The sequence below is a fragment of the Dasypus novemcinctus genome, chromosome 21, assembly GCF_030445035.2.
Source record: "Dasypus novemcinctus isolate mDasNov1 chromosome 21, mDasNov1.1.hap2, whole genome shotgun sequence".
NCBI classification, from domain to species: Eukaryota; Metazoa; Chordata; class Mammalia; order Cingulata; family Dasypodidae; genus Dasypus; species Dasypus novemcinctus.
In genome coordinates, this window is record NC_080693.1 from 32,757,386 (window position 1) to 32,770,719 (window position 13,334).

General features: G+C 39.5%; 1 protein-coding gene across 9 annotated transcripts in view; it reads right to left on the reverse strand.

Annotated features, from left to right (window-relative positions):
• VPS53 (VPS53 subunit of GARP complex) overlaps positions 1-13,334 on the reverse strand; it is a 204,582-nt gene that overhangs the window by 65,340 nt on the left and 125,908 nt on the right. The window lies entirely within an intron of this gene.

The following is a 13,334-nucleotide window of genomic DNA, read 5'->3' on the forward strand; positions in this document are numbered from 1 at the left end:
CACACTACTGTCCATATGATCCTCTGGTTGTATTTTTGCCTGATATTAACATCTTGTAACATTAAAGTATATTTGTTCAGTTTCATAGAAAATAGTCTTATATATGCAATATTACCCATATTCATAATTTCTATGCTATACAGTCCCATGTTACATTTTTTAGCATTCCTTCTAGTAGTATACATGACCTTAGACTTTCCCTTTCAACACTGTCATATCCATATATTATTAGCACTGATAATTACAAACACTATGATGTGCTTTCATCATTTCTATTCATTTCTAAAGATTAACAAACAACCCTTTTTTTTTTTACCAATTCTGCACAGATTAATCCTCAGCTTTCCATTCTCTAACCTCATTCTATTTTCTGGAGAACCATGTTCTAGTTATTAACTCCATGAGTTTAACAAAATACTTAGTTCACAATAATGCAATTATATAGTATCTGACCTTTTGTGTCTGGCTTGCTACACTCAACATAATATCCTCCAGGTTCATCCATGTTGTCATAAGCTTCGCAACTTCATTTCTTCTTACAGCTGCAAAATATTTCATCATGTGTAAACACCACAGTTTGTTGATCCATTCATCAGCTGATGGAGACCTGGGTTGTTTCCACCTTTTTGCAATTGTGAATAAAGCTGCTATGATCATTGGTGTGCAGATGTCTGCTCATGTCCCTACTCTGTTCTTCTGGGTATATACTGTGGCAGTTTGAAATTATTTTATGAATCCCCAAAAGAGAAAGACTATGTCTGTAAACTAATCTATTCCCCTGGGTATTATATCCTTTGATTGCATTGACTTCAGTTGAAGGGCTGTTGATTAGATTACTTAATGAGATTGCTTTAGGGCTTTTGATGGGACTAAGTCAGGAAGACATGAGGGTTGTCTCTGTTTCTTGCTGGGTCTTATATAAATGGATACTTACTCAGAGGAATAAAAGGCATATTTTGATTCTGCAATGTGAGAGAGAGGATTGTTTAAGCACAAAGCCCCCAGGAGACTGGGCCCACAGAGTAGACCTGACAGCTTGTAGCTGAAACCGGAAAGAAAGCAGAGCAGCTGAGTTTGAGAGAGGAAGCTAGAGTCCAGACAGAGACCATCTGCCATCTTGCTTGAACACACTGTGGCTGATTTGGGTGAGAAAGTGCCTCTTTTAGTGTCCTGAGTTGGATTTTTCATGGCCTTGGAATTGTAAGCTTGTACCCCAAATAAATCTCCTTTATAAAAGCCAACATAAACACATACAAAAGCCAACACGTTTGTGATATTTTGCATCAGCAACCCTTTGGCAGGTTAAAACATATACCTAGTAGTGGTACCGCTGGGTCACATGGCAAATCTATATTTAACTTCCTTAGGAATTCCAAACAGTCCTCCATTGTTTGGAATGTAGAGTGGCTGTACTATTCTACATTCCTGCCAACAGTGAATAAGAATAGCAATTTCTCCACCTCCTTTCCAACATTTGTAGTTTTCTGTCTTTTTAATAAATACTGGCCATTCTAATAGGTATGAAATGATACCCCATCATAGCTTTGATTTGCATTTCCTTAATTGCTAGTGATAATGAACATTTTTTCAGGTGTTTTTTCATCATTTATATTTCTTCTTTGGACAAATGTCTATTCAAGTCTTTTGCCCATTTGAAAATCAGGTCATTTGTCTTTTTATTATTGCGTTGTACCATCTCTTTATATAACATGGATATCACAAACCATTATTGGGTATGTGATTTCCAAATATTTTCTCCCATTGAGTCGGCTGCTTTTCACCCTTTTGACAAAGTCCTTTGAGGTGCAGAAGTGTTTAATTTTGAGCCAGTCCCATTTATCTATTTTTTTCTTTTGTTGCTAATGCTTTAGGTGTAAGGTCCAAGAAACCAACACCTGCTACAAGATCTGGAAGATGTTTCCCTACATTTTCTTCTAGTAGTTTTATGGTCCTGGCATTTATATTTAGGTCTTTGACCCATTTTGAATTTTTTCTTGTATAGGGAATATGACAGGGGTCCTCTAATATTCCTTTGGTTATGGATATCCAACAATCCCAGCACCATTTGTTAAAGAGACTGTTTTGTCCCAGTAATGTATACTTGGAAGGTTTGTCAAAAACCAATTGGCCGGGAAGTGGTGTGGCTCAATCAGATGAGCGCCCATCTACCATATGGGAGGCCTGTGGTTCACGTCCCGGGGCCTCCTTGTGAAGGCTCACCCACAGACATTGTGAGCCTGCAGAGAGCCAACTCAGTAAGGTGACACAACAAAAAGAAAGGAGACAAGCGAGAACACAGAAGAGCCCACAGTGAAGGGACACAGAGAGCAGACAGCACGCAAAATGCCACAAGGGGGGATATAGAAAAATAATAAAAATTTAAAAACCAATTGGCCATAGAGATCAATTCCATTCCACTGATCAACGTGTCTATCTTTATGCAAAAACCATGCTGTTTTTATCATTGCAGCTTTGTAGCTTCGTAATATCTTCCAAGGTCGTGCAGTGGGAGTCCTCCCACATTGCTCTTCTTTTTAAGATATTTTCGGCTATTTGGGTGCCTGTTCCCTTCCAAATAAATTTTGTATTTGCCTTTTCTGTTTCTGTAAAGTAAGCTGTTGGAATTATGATTGGTACTGCATTCAATCTATAAGTCAATTTGGGTAGGATTGACATCTTTATGATATTTAGTCTTCCAATCCATGAACACAGAATGTCTTTCTATTTGTTTAGGTCTTCTTTGTTTCTTTTAGCATGTATTGTAGGTTTCTGAATATAAATCCTGTACATCTTTGGTTCAGGTTGCTAGATATTGAAGTCTTTTTCAGGCTACTGTAAATGGAATTTTTTCCTGATTTCCTTCTCAGATTGTTCAACACTAGTGTACAGAAACATACTGATTTTTGTGTGTCCATCTTGTATCCTGCCACTTTGCTGAACTCTATTAGCTCAAGTAGCTTTATCAGAGACATTTTAGAAATTTCTAAATATAGGATCATGTCATCCGCAAGTAGAGTTTTACTTCCTCTTTTCCTATTTGGATGCCTTTTCCCCCCCTTCTCTAGTTCTAGCTAGAATTCTAGAACAATGTTGAATAACACTGGTGACAGTAAGCATCCTTGTCTTATTTCCAATCTTAAAGGAAACCCTTCAACTTTTCCCCATTGAGTATGATGTTGGCTGGAGATTTTTCATATATTCCCTTTATCACATTAAGGAGTTTTCCTTCTATTCCTACCTTTCAAGTATTTTTATCAAGAAAGGATGCTGGATTTTGTCAAATGCCTCTTCTGCCTCTATCAAGATGATCATGTGTTGTTCTTTTTCCTTCAATTTGTTAATGTGGTGTATTACATTAATTGATTTTCTTATGTTGAACCACACTTGCACACCAGCAATAAATCCTACTTGGTCATGGTGTATAATTCTCTTAATAAGCTGTTGGATTCTTTATGCAAGTATATTGTTGAGATTTTTGCATCTATATTCATTGAAGAGATTGGTCTGTAATTTTCTTCTCTTGCTGTATCTTTATTTGGCTTTATCTAGAGTGATACTGGCTTCATACAATGTGTTGGGTAATTTTCCCTCCTCTTCAACTTTTCGAAAGAGTTTTAACAGGATTGGTGTCAATTCTTCTCAAAATGCTTGGTAGAATTCACTTGTAAAGTCATCTGGTCTGTACTTTTCTTTTTTGGGAGATTTTTGATGAGAGATCAATCTTTTCAAATGAGATTGGTTTGTGAATTCTTGTATTTCTTGTAGAGCCAACGTGGTTTGTTTGTGTTTTTAGGACTTTGCCCATTTCATCTAGGTTGTCTAATTTGTTGGCATACAGTTTCTCATAACCTCCTCTTATGATCCTTTTTATTTCTGTGAGGTCAGTTGTAACTTTCCCATTTTCAAATCTGATTTTATTTATTTGCATCTTCTCTCTTTTTTTCTTTGTTAGTCTAGCTAGGGGTTTGTCAATTTTACTGATCTTCTCAAAGAACCAGCTTTTGGTTTTGTCGATTTTCTCTCTTTTTTTGTTCTCAATTTCATTTACTTCTGCTCTAATCTTTATTATTTCTTGCCTTCTGCTTGCTTTGGGATTAATTTGCTGTTCTTTTTCTAGTTTCTCCAGGTGTTCAGTTAGATCTTTAATTTAGCTCTTTCTATTTTTTTTAATATAAGCGTTTAGGGCTATAATTTTCCTTCCCAGCACTGCCTTTGTTGTATCCCATAATTTTTTAAAAGATTGATTTATCCGCTCCCCCCCCCCCCCGCCCCTTGTGTTTGCTCTCTATGTCCATTCGCTGTGCATTCTTCTGTGTCTGTTTGTTGTTTGTCTTCTCTTTTAGGTGGCACTGGGAACTGATCCTGGGACCTTCTGGAGTGGAAGAGAGGCACTCAATCTCTTGTGCCACCTCTGCTGCCTGGCCTGCTGTGTCTCTTATTGTCTCTCCTCTGTGTTTCTTTCTGTTGCATCATCCTGCTGCACCAGCTCTCTGCTTGGGCCAGCTCACCGTGGGAGCCGGCTTGCCTTCACCAGGAGGCCCTGGGAATCAAATCTTGGACCTCCCATATAGATGGGAGCCCAATCACTTGAGTCATATCCGCTTCCCAAATAATTGCCAGTTTGTTTGTTTTTAGGTCTGGGGATTGAACCTGGGACCTCATATGTGGGAAGCCGGCACTCAATCACCGAACCACACTGGCTACTCCCATAAGTTTTAACAAGTTGTGTTCTCATTTTCATTCATCTCGAGAAACTTACTAATTTAACTTACAATTTCTTCTTTGAACTGCTGATTGTTTGGAAGTATGTTGTTTAGCCTCCACACATTTGTGAGTTTTCCCCTTTCCTGTCTATTATTGATTTCCAGCTTCATCCTATTATGATCCAAGAAGGTGCTTTGTATAATAACTTCAATCTTTTTATATTTGAGACCTGCTTTGTGATGCAACATATGATCTATCCTGGAGAAAGATCTATGAGCACTTGAGAAGAATGTATAACCTGCAGATTTGGGATGCTATGTTCTGTATATGTCTGTTAGGTCTATCTTATTTATCGTATTGTTCAAGTTCTCTGTTTCCTTGTTGATCTTCTGAATAGTTGTTCTATTTAATGATGTGAGTGGTGTGTGGAAGTCTCCCAACTATTATTGTAGAGATGTCTACTTGTGCTTTCAGTTCTGCCAGAATGTGCCTCATGTATTCTGGGGCACCCTGGGTAAGTGCATAGATATTTATGAGTGTTATTTCTTCCTGGAGGATGGTCCCTTTTATTAATATATAATTGCCTTCTGCATCTCTCATAACTTTTTTGTATTTCAAGTCTGTATTATCTGTTATTAGTACAGCTACCCCTGCTCTTTTTTTGTCACTGTTTGCATGGACATCTTTTTCCAATCTTTTACTTTTAGCTGGTTTGTATCCATGGGTCTAAGGTGAGTCTCCTGCAGGCAACATATGGGTGGCCAATTATTTTTATCCATTCTGTCAGTCTATATCTTTTGATTGAGGAGTTTAATCCATTCACCTTCAATGATATTAATATAAATGTATTATTTACTTCAATCCTTTTAATCTATAGCTTTCATATATCATATCTTATTTTTGTCTGCCTTTTACTCTTTTGATTATCCTTTCTGATAGTCTTTCCTTCTGCATTCTCTTCCAAGCCTCTGTCTCCTATTTTTTCCTTTTCGGCTATAAAGCTCCCTGTAATGCTTTTTGCAAAGTCTGATTCTTTTTTACAAATTCTCTTAGTTTCTCTTTATTAGTGAATATTTTAAACTCACTGTTATTGGGCAGGCAAAAGGGTGCTGATGCAAAGTACCAGATATCTGTTGGCTTTTATAAAGGGTATTTATTTGGGCTAGAAGCTTACAGTCACAAGGCCTTAAAGAGTCCAACTCAAGATACCATAAGAGGCACTTTCTCACCCAAAGTCATCTGCCACCTGTTGAAGCAAGATGACAGGCAATGTCTGTGAGGGTTCAGCCTTCCTTCTTCCTCTAAGGCTCCGTGGTCCCAGCTTCTTCTGATCTCAGCTGTAGGCTAGCATAGGGTTCGTCTCTTTTCCTGGGGCTCGTTTCTCTCCAGGCTCAGCTGCTCTGGTCTCTTCACAAGGTCAGCTATGAACTATCAGGTGAACACTCATCTCTCTTCCTGCGGCCTCTGCAATGTCTATGGAGCTGTCCCTCTTCCTCTGTTCTTCTATGTATCTACCTCGGTGTCCTTGATTGAACATCCGCTTATATCCTACCAAGGGGAAGGGGACTCAAGTCTGAGTCACCCTGACGAAGTGGTCAAATCAAAGCATAATCTTGATTTAATTAAGTAATAGTGAACCTCTGAATTTAATAAAATCAAAAGGGTATCATGCCCAGAAGAACAGACCAGTTAACAATCATAATCAATATATCTTTTTGAAATTCACAAATAATATCAAACTGCCACAGTCACTTTCTTATTTGAAGGACAATTTTGCAGGATGAAGAATTCTTGACTGACAATTTTTCTTTCAATATCCTAATTATTATACCACTATTTTCTTGCCTCCATGCTTTCTGATGAGAAATCCTCACTAAGTCTTACTGGGCATCCTTTGTAAGCAATAGTTTGCTTCTCCCTTGCTGCTCTTAGAATTTTCTCTTTATCTTTGGCATTTGACATTCTGAGTAGTTTGTGTCTTGGAGTATGTCTATTCAGATTTATTCTGATTGCCATATGTTGTGCTTCTTGGACAAGTGAATTCATTTCTTTCATGAGAGCCGGGAAATTTTCAGCCATTATTTCCTCAAATACTCTTTCTGTCCCCTTTCCTTTCTCTCCTCCTTCTGGAATACCCATGACAAGTATGTTGCTGTACTTCATACTATCTTTCAACTTCCTAAACCCCTACTCATTTTTTCCCATTCTTTTCTCTCTCAGTTCTTAACTCTTCAATTTCAGCTGCTCTGTCTTTTGTATCTTATTTTTTCTTCTATCATTTCAAGTCTGTTGTTGTATGCATCTGATATGATTTTGATCTCTTTTATTGTGTCTTTCATTCTCATAAGCACTGTTAATTTTCTATTCAGGTTTTCAAATTATTCTTTGTGCTTGTCTGGTGTCCTCTTAATATCCTTTCTCTTTTCAGCCATATCTTCTTTCAATTGTTAATTGGATTTAGGAGATTTGTATGAACCTGTTGATTAGTTATCTAAAATCCTGTATCTCACCTGGGGCTTGGATATATTCCTTTGTTTAGGCCATATCTTCCATTTTCTTAGTATGGCTTGTAATTTTTTGCTGACGTCTAGGCATCTGATTATGATGGTAAGTTTAGTCTGATGTTCAATTTCTCTGTCTTGCATAAGGATTTAATGGTGGGAGGCTTTGTGTTACTGTGGTTCTTTGTTTCTTGGTTTGACCTGCCCTACCTCTTTAGAATTATCCATGTTTATTTGCTCAAATCTGGGCCATGTACCCAATAATCAGTTGCAGACCTGCTTTCTTAGGCCTTGACAGGGAGGCTGTAAAGGTCCAAAATAAACCTCTGTTGTTTACTTTTAATTTCCTTGCATGCACTTCCTTGCTCTGTCAGCAGATGGCACACTTTGAAAAAGTGACAAAGGATCCTGCCTCAGGGCTTTCCGAGCCTCACAACTCAAACTTTCCTAGAGGCTGTTCTCTAACCTTTGCTAGCAGCCCCCTCCCTTTGCTGTAGGAAATAATTCCACTCCCCTCTGCATCCTCAAGAACCAGTCCCTGTCAGCAGGTATGTAGTTTGTGAGAGTTGGATTTCTTTGGTCCTCTGCTGGCTCCCAGAGCAAACCATGGTGTGGCCCCACCTGGCCTGGAGGGCTTGTGGCACACAGCAGACCAAATCTGTGGGCCAAAACCTGAATCAGCCTTAAGCTGTGTCCCTCTCTCTCCTTTTCTTGGAAGGTGGACCCCTGCAGACTTCTCTGTCTTTAGCCACTGGCCAGAGGCCGGAAAATTCAAAGCTGTCTGCTCCCAGGGAGAGGGGATGGGCACTGGTAGCTGCAGCTTTTACTCACAGAGTTTTCCCATCAAGATTCTTTTCCTTTGTCCCTCTCTCTTCTGTGTGGTGTCCAGCCTTCCCCTGGTGCCCTAAACCCAAAACCTTTTTTTTTCCCCCAGGCCATTTCTTCCTATCCCATATTTTTCTGGTAGAGAAGTGAGTCCTGTATGTCTCTAATCCTCCATCTTCAATCTACGGGCTTTTGTGCCTGGTTTCTAACATAATGTTTTCAAGGTTTATCCAGTTACATGTATCAGTACTTCATTTCTTTTTATACCTGAATAATATTCCATAGTATGGATACATCGCATTTTGTTAATCCATTCATCACTGAATGGACATTTGGGTTATTTCCACTTTTTGGCTATTATGAGTAATACTCTTATGAACATTTGTGTACAAGTTTTTGTGTGATTATATGTTTTCATTTCTCTTGGGTATATACCTAGGAGTAGAATTACTGGGTCATATGATAACTCTATGTTTAAGTTTGAGGAACTGCCAGACTGGTTTCTATAGTGGCTACATCATTTTATATTCCTACCAGCAATGTAGGAGGGTTCTGATTTCTCCATATCGTCCTAACACTTATTTTCTGTTTTTTAAAAAATATTATTTTAGCCATCCTGGTGAGTGTGACATAGTATTTCATTATAGTTTTGATTTGCATTTCCCTAATGTTTAAAGATGTTGAGTATCTTTTCATGTGTTTAGTGGTTATTTGTATATCTTCTTTGGAGAAATTCTCTACTCAAATCCTTTGCCCATTTTTAAAATGGGTTGTTTGAAAGCTTCAAGCAGGGGTGCTCCCAAGAGCTCTAGAGACATCTGGACACTATAGGCAAGGCACAAAACTCCATGAAATCAGTATCCTGTTGGTGGGTCTTACCTTGGAATATATGACATCCTAGTATTCCAATGTAACAGAATTAGACTCATTTATAATTTCCTTACACATGATTCTTCTACCCCTTTTATTTGAACCTATACTTAGTACTATACCCATTACATATTTGTCCCAGAGACTTCAGTCTTTGGTCTTTCATGTGCTGGTTGAGTCCTGAATCTCAGTGGAGTTGTAGCCAACAGCTACTCTCCAGGTTCCTTGGACTTGCCCAGGACAATGAACAAAAGAAGATGATCAACAACCCCAATCACAAAAAAACAGAGAGAATCTACAACTGCAAGCAAAACAGTTCCTTCCATTCGTCCTATAAGATCTCTCAGTCTGAAGCACAGCGGGCATCACCACCTCAAAATCCTCAAGATTGAGGAATGAACACACATAAGGAGGGAATGGAATCACAAACCAAAGGAGACTTATTATTGTAGTAATGGAAGAACCTGTAACATTAATAAAAAAGATAGTAGTTACCAGAGGTTCAGAAGGAAGAGAGAGGGAAGTATAGGCAGAACATAGGGCATTTTTAGGGCACTGGGAATTGTTCTGCATGATATTGCAATGACAGATACAGGCCATTACACATTTTGTCTAAACGTATAAAATTGTACGTTGCAAAGTGTAAACCATAATGTAATCTACAGATTGTGGTTAGTAGCAATGCTTCAATATTTGTTCATCAGCTGTAACAAATGTAACACACTAATGTAAGATGTTATTAATGGGGGAAAATGTGGGAGGGAAGGAGTGGGTATATGGGAATCCCCTATACTTTTTTTTTTTTAAAGATTATATTTTATTTCTCTCCCCTTCCTTGCCCCCCCCCAATTGTCTGCTCTCTGTGTCCATTCGCTGTGTGTTCTTCTGTGACTGCTTCTAGCCATATCAGCAGCACCAGGAATCTGTGTTTCCCTTTGTTGCGTCATCTTGCTGTTGTATCAGCTCTCCATGTGCGCGGTGCCATTCTTGGGCAGGCTGCACTTTCTTTTGCGCTGGGTGGCTCTCCTTACGGGGTGCACTCCTTGAGCATGGGGCTCCCATACGTGGGGGACACACCTGCTGGCACGGCACTCCTTGCGTGCATCAGCACTGCGCGTGGGCCAGCTCCACACAGGTCAAGGAGGCCCAGGGTTTGAACCGCAGACCTCCCATGTGGTAGGCAGATGCCCTATCCATTGGGCCAAGTCCGCTTCCCCCCTCTATACTTTTGATGTAACTTTCCTATAATCTAAAATTTCTTTAAAAATAAAGTTTATTATTTGAGAAAAATGGATTGTCTTTTTATTGTTGAGTTGTAAGAGTTCTTTATATATTCTAAACACTAGATTCTTTTAAGATAAATAATTTGCAAATATTTTCTCTCATTCTGTCAGTTGTCTTTTCACTTTCTCAATAGTGTCCTTTGATGTACAAAAATATTTAATTTTGATGAAGTCCTATTTATTTATTTATTTTTTGGTTACTTGTGCTTTTCGGTGTCATATCAAAGAAATCACTGTTTAATTCAAGGTCATGAAGACTTACCTATGTTTGCTTGTTTTTTAAAAGATTTATTTATTTACTTATTTTTACCACTTCCCCTCTTCCCACCCTGCTGTTTTTTGCTGTCTGTGTTGTCTTCTCTTCCCCCTCTAGAATTCACCAGGATTCAACCCTGGAGACTCTTGATGTGGCGAGAGCTTCCCTGTCAATTGCACCACCTCAGTTCCTGGTTTCTACTGCACTTCACCTTGACTCTCCCCTTGTCTCTCTTTTGTTGCGTCATGATCTTGCTGTGTGACTCACTTGCGCAAGCACTGGCTCACCACACGGGCACTGCGGGTGCACTGGATCACCGCACGGGCACTGGCTTGCCGAGTGGGCACACTTTCTCTTCTTTTTCACCAGGACCCAGGGATTGAACCCAGGTCTTCCCATATGGTAGGGAGAAGCTCTATCACTTGAGCCACATCCACTTCCCACATATGTTTCTTTCTAAGAGTTTTATGGCTTTAGTGCTTACATATTGCTCTTTGATCCTTCATGAGCTAACTTTTGTATATGATGTGTAAATGTAATTTGAATCCTGTTTTTCCTTCACAAGTCATATCTTAAATGCTTTTCCAGTCACTGTAAAATATTTCATTTTTTTTCTTGTTGGACCCTTAGGTACTTGACATTTTTTCCTTTTTATAAATAAGGCTGCAATGAACATCATTTGAGATTATTTTTTTAGGGTAGGAATGGAATTATAGAATCAAAAAGTATAAGCATTTTGTCCACTTCTCCATTCTTTTCTATGATTTCCAAATTTTCTATCTTGAGCATGCATTGCATTCTTCTCTGAAACAAAGTTAATGCTGACTTAGGATGTTATTAAAATAGAAGAATACTGGTTCTTTAGTTTCAAGAAGGCAGGTATAAAGTACTTTCAAACATTAAAGGGGTTCATGGGGTAAGGAAAAGCTGTTTCCTTGTTCAAGACGTAAGTCCTTCTGTGGCAGAACCACAGACACCCTCTTTCTCTTTCCCCCTGCTCACCTCAAAGTGTCCCTCTTACATAGTCTCCCTAATGATAAGTGTTATATTGCTGGAAGACCCAAGTTTGGGTAGACACCCTGTGTGGGCTTTCATAAGTATTAAGTCTTTTGCAAACACCCTTATGGTCAAGCTGCATGGCTGAAAATCACACCTTTGGTTCCTATATTTACAAAGTAGTTTAAAAAACTGGGCAAGTGTGAATGTATATTAAAATGACTCCTATAAGCCATAGGACAATTCTATTAAAAAGGTAACTTACACAATGGCCAAGGGGAAATCCAGCTGCGTGAAACAGGAAAATTTCTCATTTTATTAAAAAAAAAAACTATCAAATTCAGTGAACCAGTTATAAAAACCTAACCTGAGCCACTCTCCTTTCAGCAGAAGGCTGAATATAATTTGTTCACTTTAAATCTAATCATTGAATCACTAATAATGCATGTGGGTATAGTTAAATCATATCCGGGCATTTGCTTTTAATTTCAAGGCATTTTAATTTACAGGTGATTTTAAATTCCTCCTTAAAGGTCAGAAGTTTAGGAAACAGGCAAAAATCACTGGTCGCTCTCATCAAGAAACACTTAGCACATAGGAAATTATACATGTTAGGGTTAATTCAGTTTTTTATAAAAATTCCTGTCCTTAAGCTTCTTTCAGGGAAGCAGACATGGCTCAACTGATAAGAGTGTCCGCCTACCATATGGTGGGTCCAGGGTTCAAAACCCAGAGCCTCCTGACCCGTGTGGTAAGCCAGCCCATGTGCAGTGCCGCTGTGCGCAAGGAGTGCCGTGCCACACAGGGGCACCTCCCGCATAGGGTGCCCCCCCGCACAAGGAGTGTGTTGCACAAGGAGGAGAGCTGCCCCGTGTGAGTGGCGCTGCACATGTGGAGAGATGACGCAGCAAGATGAAGCAACAACAACAAAGAAGAGACACAGTTTCCCGGTGCTGCCTGACAACCTAAGTGGATGCAGAAGAACACACAGCAAATGGATACAGAGAGCAGACAATGGGGAGGAAGGAGAGAGAAATTAAAAAAAAACTAATAAAAAAAATCCTTTCAGTCTAAAGTTCTATCAGATATCAACATTGCATCTCTCAAAAAGCAGCAAAATACATCAGATTGATCAATTAGGAGTTGAGCTGTGGCATGTGTTTCCAGGTGAGCTAGACACACTCTCAAGCTCATCCTTGGTTGCATCAGTGTCAACCAATCACCAAGGCTGTTTAAGGTTCTGAACAAGTCCGTGAAGCACTGGGGGACTGGCAGCAAGGGAAGATCTCTGGTCAATTTTGTTCCTTGGACAACTTCTCTCCTGTTTCATGATAACTTTTCAAGGAATTCACCGATTTTTCTATTAAATTTGACATACATTAAAGGGTATCGAGGTATATACCTTGATTAATTTTGTAGTTTATTCTGATACTGTGAAACAAAATGGTGGCCACAAAAAGATTTTCCAAAACGCACATCCCAGGAGCAAAGCAGTGCAGGGAGGAGGCACAGGGCCAAAGAGCAGCCAGTCTCCTGGTGGGATGCCCAGCAGCCAGAACCCAGGTGGGCTCTTCCTAGTGCTGTCTGTCTGGAGTATGGCCAGTGGTCATGACTAATCCACCAGCGCCTCTGCTGCTGAGGCTTAGGGGCTATAGAGGGGAAGAAGACATGGCCCTGCTCAGCCCAGAATGAGGTGATGGCAGGGACCAGGCTCAGTGTGAGCATCGTCCACAGTGAGAAGCATGACTTTCATATCTACCCACAGCAGAGCTCCAGTGAACCGATTCTCCAAGACTCAAACTGCTGTGATTGTAGAAACAAATCTATAAAGGAAAATCCTTGAAGGCTATGGAACAGCCAGTTAGGACTTAGAATGCAGAATGAATGGTTGCTGGGCCA